This window comes from Epargyreus clarus, unplaced genomic scaffold, assembly GCF_041222505.1.
Source record: "Epargyreus clarus isolate Ecla_fem2 unplaced genomic scaffold, WU_Ecla_fem_2.2 ptg000014l, whole genome shotgun sequence".
Classification (NCBI taxonomy): domain Eukaryota; kingdom Metazoa; phylum Arthropoda; class Insecta; order Lepidoptera; family Hesperiidae; genus Epargyreus; species Epargyreus clarus.
Genome location: NW_027332222.1, coordinates 333,507 through 342,054, shown reverse-complemented (window position 1 = coordinate 342,054; position 8,548 = coordinate 333,507). Strand labels below are relative to the sequence as shown.

The window sequence follows — 8,548 nt, the reverse complement described above, 5'->3', positions numbered from 1 at the left end:
TTTTTGCCTACTTAAGACAACTTTAATTGGCAAGTATTGTCAACTATTCAAAAACGTCCATCCATTACCCGTAATTACCCATAATTATCAAATAAGTATGCAGAATTAATAGAATAAATGTTCCAAAGGTGTTATTTAATTATTTTCAGTCTTCGTATTTAAGATTTCATTAAATGAGATTTCAGCTGAAGATTTCAAATCCAATCAGTCTGGACAAATATTTGTGGCTCAAACATTTATATCAAGTACTATTGGTCTATTTCTTAATTATTTAAACCACATTTAAGTATTTCTTATTATTTTTGTGACAAAAATTATTTACAAATTACAATTGAATTAACTTGAAACTATTTGCCAAATGAAGATTTTCTTATAGAAATGATAATCAATTGATTATCTGTTTTAAAATAGTAAGCATTGAACTGTTCATAATTAATGCATAAATTCAATCAAAATTAACGATTGACGCTGTTCACGGTAGCCTTGGTAAATCTTAAACTAAATAAGGTAAATCCTTATTCAGATTAAGATCTCATAGAACATGCGGCGCTTCTTTATTTTCAATGCTTGTGCAGTTTATAACCGCGCTCACGTGACGTCATTTGTATATTTTTATAAATTCAATAAAGTAATAAACCAGTAAAAGATCTACATAAGCTACACGATGGATTAAAATTTCAGAATCCGTACGCATGAAGTCACCAGTTAAAACGCGTCCACAGTAATAGAAAGTAATTTCTACTGCTGATGTTTTTTCCAGATTCTGTTTATTTCACGCTTCCTTTGGTTTACGATATTCGTAACGTTCAATTAACGACGTTGGTTTATCGCATCACATGACGGGAATTTAATGTATCGTTCATAAACAATATACGAATAGAATCCTTGGACTATTGTTATGTGCGAAATTAGAACTTTTTTAGATAGAGGTGGCGTACGGACATGCAATCTACAAAGTAGCTCTTCGGATATTGCATTTCTATTGTTAAAGTCATTCATTGAAAATGTACCGTATTTCTCGTTGGCTTACATTGTGATTTGCGTGATTTCATCGATTTTATTAAGTTGAAAAAGTGGTGTAATGTAGAAAAGGATTACAATACAATATAAGCGGAAGGCGAAAAAATATGTGAAATTTCTCGAAAGTTACATGTGCATTATTCGTACGACAAATATTGTGTGCAAACTGCGACCTCTAAAAAATAATCTATATATTATGATGTGCATTGTGCATATATAAAAAGAGGAGCAGAAAGCATACCGACAATATAATTACTAAGTCACATATATATACAACAGTAATCACAATGTTTTTACAGAATGTAATTAAGATATATAATACTTCACGTGTTAATCTAAAAACTTGTTAAAAGTAGTAAAACGAATCAGGTTATTTTTAGGGTTCCGCTTACAAAGAAACGCCTGGCCCTATTTTTAAATGGGCTGTAAGTTTTTAACAGTTTAAAACAAAAAAACAGTTAACATTTTCACGAAACACCTAAAAAGTGATTATACATATTATATGGATTTTACGTTAACAATCAACTATTTCACTGCTGGGCACGTGTCTGTCTACACTGGTGAGACTTGTAGATTATTCCAGATTATGGATTAGCAACAAACCCATTATACTTTCAAGAAAGTTAAACGACTATTATTCAATGTCAACCAGGACCGTGGGCTTTACATGTCACCATGCAACTTTACTCACTAACTTTACCCACACCACTAACACCTGACCGCGAGTGACTTCACCTAAGCTTGACTATCGCTCGCAAGAAACAAAATCGTATTATGCGTTTTTGCTATATAATGTAATACAAAATGCACTTTTTGCATATAACCATAAGCCCGCACCGCAATTCACGTGGGAGCGTCACGCGGCGCCTCTCGTGACACGTCGCGGGCACGCCGTGTCGCTGACAGGACAGCGGCAATAACACGATCGGTTAGGTTTCAGTGCGACACGGTTGGATTCAAACAAAAGTCTCATACAAAATCTGCTTAAAAACTATAGAGGGTGATGTAATACCTTTGACTCATAATTTTAGTGCTGTGTTATGGTATGATATTTGTGGTATATAAGAAGATACAATTCTATTTTAGTCCAAGGGGTTGTTATGTAACGCACACATCGACTGAACTGTAAGCAGGGTGATGATAAATAATAAATTTACGTTTCAGACTGCTACAAAATAGTTTGAGGATCCATAAGTATACAAATTGGTATTTATCTTTTCATAATATTATACCCTAAAGAGAAAGTAGAAAGAGTAATACGGTAACAATAAATACGGAAATATATTACGTGTGTGTGAACCCGGGAAGCGCGGCGTGAACTCGGACCAGCATACGCAACAGGGTTTGGCCGTGCGAGTCGCGGTCTACCGCAGTCGGACACTCGATCCCAGATGTCTGATTCAAATATGGATTTATTTTTGATACTAGTAGTATTCATTATTTTCTTGAAAATTAAACTTTTCCTTATAAATAATTTTAATTTGGTCATTCATGATTCATTTACTGCTGTGTCTCGTCTCAGAATAACAAGGGTCAATGCGATATATAATCCACCATGCTTCATACACTTAAAACAAGTAGATAATAACTTTTTATAATAAATTTAATTAGTTTCTCAATCTTGCAACTATTTAAGTTCTTCGCATATTCAGCTATTACTTAAGGTTGGTACTTATGAGTATAAAAAACGAATGAAATTGTATACTCTAGTTATATAAAACGTTATGCGGTGTCTACACATAAAGGAAGGAAAAGAAAAAAAAAGCGTTACAATTAATGCAGATTTATGGTTAATTACAATCTCTTACTATCACATGATATACCTACGTCAATTTGATAAAAAGTCATGCTTATATTTACTTGAGAAAGTTTTATTAAAAACAATGCCAAATATATTTGAAAGATATAAAACTGGTCAAAATGATAACCTCTTAGGCCTGTTAATAATAATGGATCTTACTGTTTAAGGAATTATTCGAAACTAGTGTAAAATCTTAGTGATAAATAACTTTAAATATCATTAATAAAAGTTTGGATAAACAGAGATTATAAGGTCAAAACCTAATATTTTGAGTAACGTAACATATTAAACAAAACATGTTAGGAAGTCTTTGTGATAAACCGCCTTAAATATTATGAATATAAGATTAGACAAACAGAGATTATTATTTCTTATTCCTAATAATAACAAGAAAGATTCTAGCTTTAGGTTCTAGGGACGAAATCAACATACAACGGTTCTCCTGGTCCTAACAACAAACCATTCTTCTCAATCTGGATCTCTGTCGGCTTGGGTGTATCGGGGAACGGCTTTAACTCGTAGTTCAGGACTAATGCAGTCAAGCTGTTTCTCATATTCGCAAGGCCGAAACGCAGACCTGAAAAAAAATCGTATACATATGTAATAAACAATTTTTACAGATTGCGTAGTAGAATAGTCAGTGAGGACTAAATTGGAATGCCTCATGTATTATGCCTCTCCTTTTCACCATACAACACAGCAGCCCTTAACACTGCGGCACACTCTGTACTTTAGTAGTCATTTATATTAAGAGTCCCAAGTGACCCTTAGTGAGAGAACATAATTCAAAAGCCGGAAGAAAAAAAAAACCTCAAAATATGTAAAATTATTAAAAAATATTGAATATGTTTGTTTGGTCGGTGATCGTACCCGCAATCCGAAGGTATCAGATCAATGTGGTGAATTTCACATGTGTATAAAAGTAAATGAAATCATCGAAACTTACCGATGCAAATCCGAGGGCCTTCGCCAAACGGCATGTACGTATATTTCCTCATGTTGCACTCGTTTTCCGGTAGGAATCTATCAGGATCAAACTTCTTGGGATCCGGGTAATAGTTGGGGTCGTAGTGCATACCCATCACGTTCACATACACCGGGGTGCCGGCGGGGATCGTCAGCTTGTCGTCTATGGCGTAATCCTTCGAGGCAATGCGATCCAACCACGACATTGGTTGATATTTTCTGAAGATCTCTGTGAAATAATTTAAACGTATTATTTCCATAATCTCCTCTTTCAGAATTTCTTCCTTATTAGCGAATTAGACTTATAAATCCATACCAAAATTTAATGTTACCACCAGCTGGAGTGTATTCTTATTTACCACTTTTATAGCTAAAAATATATTGTATTCTACCTTTTATAACACAATTAAGGTACGTCAATTCAGACAAAGTGACATCGTCGAAATCAGCGTCACCGATCTTCTCCTTTGCCTCTTTGAGTTCTTGGTATAATTTTTCCTGTAAAAGAAAATTATTAATTAATGAAAAAAATAGTATATTATATCAAATAACATCAGATGGAATAAAAGGTCGATACACTTGTTACATAACCGAATAATAAATTATAGTTTAAAAACTAAAAACCACGCTAAAATCGCACAAGGAAAATCGTTAATCCTGATTCCTGACGATCCTGATGAGAAGGATGGGATAAAAATATTAAAATCGTGTATGTCATCGGTTCGTGATAATTGTTTAAATTTTTAAATTAATCGGATCGTTTTAAGTGGGTAAAAATCGAGTTCATAGATTCCGTTAAATACATACATACATATTTAGATACAACCCAAGCTAATAAAAGCATGGTAAAAACGTGTTAAAAATAAAATGACTTTTCAACAAAAAAAAAAAAACACTATCGTAACCCCATCGTACCGTATAAATCAAGTGACATAAATCATTATTGTATGAAAAGACATTTTTTGTTACACGAGAATGTTTGGATTTTATTACATTTTGCGCAATGTATCCTAGTTCCATAAAATTATGTGCTAAATATTTATATTATCCACTTTATAATTAAATAATGAATCATTTACATTTGTTTAATTATAAAAGCACTTTACCCTTCGATCACTAATAAGAACTAGTGATCGAAGACTATGTTCCGAACGCGAGGCCGTTTCCAGTCGTGTCGTAGCCTGCTTGTAAGAACACTGCTGCTTGGGATATCAACACGTCATCAGAAAATTCTGAAATATGCAGGTGCAAGTGATTTATGAAGTAAATACGAGTATAAGTATCCTACATGCATATCTTAAATTTTGTACTGGAGAAAGTATCAAAAAATGTGTTCTTAGCTGACTCAGATATTTACTGAAATAAAACGTACCAACCTTATATTCATAAACCAAATTTCAATTCACTTTAGCTTCTACAGACTTTACAGTTAGGCTACAATAAAGGTTTATATGTAGAGACGACAAACGTTAAATCGTTACTTCTTTAATATAAAAGCGTTTACCATCATTCTCTTCAATACTCTCTTTCTTCATTTTCAACAGAATGTCCATAAGATCTCTAGGCTCGGTGTTGTCTCTCAACTCCTTTTTACGTTGTTCCGTGATGGTGTTGTATATCTTCTGGAAGTAATCTGTGGCGGCTTTCGGGAAAAATCTGACCCTGAAAACGTTCAAGATACTATAGATAACAGGACTCTTTGCTCCTGCGGAATTAAGTCCGAATATAATCCAAGCATTACCACCACAATAATTTTACCCTACAAGTGCCAGGGTAAATGGTTAGGGCTACTTTGTTCTACGTTAAGCTACGTTCATGTACATTTGCCTGATTATTGGTGTAGTCCAAGTCATTAATTAGATTTTGCAAAACATAAATAACAAATAACTAAAGATACAAGAAATTCTTAGTTTTTAGATAGCGATAGTTGCCCATGTCACATCATTCAGATGTCACAAAGTGGCAAGTCACATCATTCTGACTTCAATAAAAAGAAGGAAAATAACTAACCTAAGAAGGCTTCCGAGTTCAGGAAAGAAGAATATGCAGCTCCACGCGACGCCTCGAAAGAAACTGTATTTTTCGAAATCCCTCGTCACCGTCCGCAACGCACTATCGCCGGTGAGTGTGGCATCGCTCTTGATTCCAAATGATGCGGTACCGATGATATCGGTAGTATAATCGTTGTATACGGGCTGAAGGGTAAGAGAAAAATATTTAAATAAATAAAGTTAAGTTCGTGGGAAACCGATTTGTCGCTTAAGCTACTGAGCAGTAGCTTATCTGTTGCGGCTCGGGTCCAATTTCCTCTTTGAGCTACCGACGAGCGGCACATGTTTGATTTTATTCAAAAATCTGTCAACAGATGCATCCTTATGCATTTTAGTATCTTACTAAATAGTCGCCTAGCTATTTTTGACAGTCAAAAAGGCAATATAACACACATACATAAGTACTAGCCGGAGAGTACAAATATCTTAGAAAGTTTTACCATTTGCAACATACTTTTAAGCTAAATCTTCCTTTTTGCCTCTCCATGGCAATTCGCTGTACTAGTTCTTTGGACTTGCTGGCCATGAGAAGCTGAATAGTCTTCAGTTTAGAGCTGGTAAACATAGGGCTCAAGCGTCGCCTCACGTTTGTCCATAAGGGATCCTGTAGAATTCAAGAATATTGGTATTTATTTGGTAGTATCCGACGACTCTACATGTCCCTACTACAGGTTTTAATAGGAATCAGTCAGTAAAGTTCTATGAATAAAGAGTGGGTTAGTCTTATTTTAGTGCCTGTTAAGTTAATAAATGTTATAACTATAAATCAGTATTAAACTAACGTTTTAGTTTGTTTATAAATTAGTAGCAGTAATAAGTAGCTACCACTAAGTCGCTTTCGCGAATAATCACCACCGACAACAACAAATTACGTAAAAATCTTTTACATTTTATAGTATTTCTAAGTAAAAATACATTGATAAGCTTTTATCTTTATTGTTATGTATATATTTGTGTACCATCCCAGACTTACATTAGCTGAGAAAATGTTAAGAGATCCGATGGGATCATGTGAGCCTGCGTTGACAAACCGATCCCTGAAGATGGCGGAGTCCTTCACCAGCACATTGCGAGCGATCTCCGGGGAGTTGATGATCAGCGCTGGTCTCCAGAACATCCACACTCCAACGTACGGCGAATTAAAATCCTCGTAGATTTTCTGCATCCATATAGCCTGGGATTTAATAATAACGATTATGACAAGGTTATCAATTTATCATGTACATCGTTATACACCAATTTCTTGTGATCGACTACGAGAAAAGGTGAATGATACTAACATTAAACATTATTCTATATACTCAAAAATCATTACACAATAAGTAATATATACAAGTTATTATAACATTATTAATGATTAAGTTTTACTAGCCATTTACCTTCAATCGTCAAATTATGACCACGTATTTCACTCAGAGTCTCAAATCCACATGAATGAACTAACGGCCTGAAATTAGTTGTTCGGTGAAATATCGAACACGAATTTCATACACAACTCATTGACCTTTATTTGAATAGCATTTCGTAATTTCTTTTACTTACCGGATTAAGCTGTTGCAAGAAAGTCAAGCTTCCAAAAATGGGGTGCGGAGGTAAGTAGGGCACCCCTCGATCCGCCCAGAACCTCTTCACCTTTAACCAGCGACTGTAGACCCATGCCGCCACGCAGACAAACCACGCAGCGAATATACTCAGGTACATTGTCCTGGAAATCCAAACTTTATTTGATTTTTTCTATATAAATTGTAATGCAAAAAAATATATTTGTGTAAACGACAAACTTGGCAGATATAGCCTTTAGGTTGAGCCTAATTGAGAATTCTTAAAAAACGTTTCTACTGTAGGTACCTACCCTGTTATTGTGATAGAAGACCTGTATTCAGCAGTGGGACAACAATGGGTTGACGACGAACTACAAATTTAATTAAATGATATACTTACCAGACTCTTTGTAGAATGGCTGTACGAACAACTGTTTTAAAAAAAGACACATATATAAAGTAAGAAAAATAATTAACTGGATTTTCTTGTTAACGGACAGTTCTTGCATACGACTGCACAGTTATCTGGACTATGTATTCAAAATATACAGTAGGCTGATAAAATTATTCATATCAGCACATATTGTGTGACCTTTGCCTTATTATCTAACTAACGTCATGTATGTATTTTCATCTATTTATATCTTTCTTAGGTATAATAATAACCTTTCTTCTTTGGGAAGTCGGTTAAAAAATATTCGGCCTTTTTACAATTCTTGTTCTGATTGTACTCCAATTGTGTAACTTACCAATTAGTTTAAATGCATTTTCAATGTAAAAATAGAAATAACCAAGTTAAAATCACCTAAAATCTGTTTTATTTCTTGAAGGGTTTTTTTTCTTGCAAGATTTCCATCAGTTTTTTACAAGGTTTTAGTTACTATTTTCAGTTCGGCGTCACGCCGACTTGAAACGTCGTAACTTCTATTTGATACACAACTTTAAATGTTTACGCAAACACGGGAACGGTGTAAATTTCACTATTTCCTGCGTTCGACGGCTAGATAGGAATAAACATTAACAATGTTTACGTTTGTTTACCTATTTCTCGCATTCTTTGACGGTGAATCCCGAACCCAAATGGAATGGGAGAAAATAAACTTAGGGAGTTAATTAATATTTATCTTCGTCAATCACAGTTGTAGTCGATTTTTAGATGTACCTACACT

The 8,548-nt window shown here is 34.4% G+C and overlaps 1 pseudogene; it reads right to left on the bottom strand.

Annotated features, from left to right (window-relative positions):
• Positions 1-2,609: 2,609 nt before the first annotated feature.
• Positions 2,610-8,049, bottom strand: LOC140747148 (cytochrome P450 6k1-like; annotated as a pseudogene).
• Between the last annotated feature and the right edge of the window lie 499 nt (positions 8,050-8,548).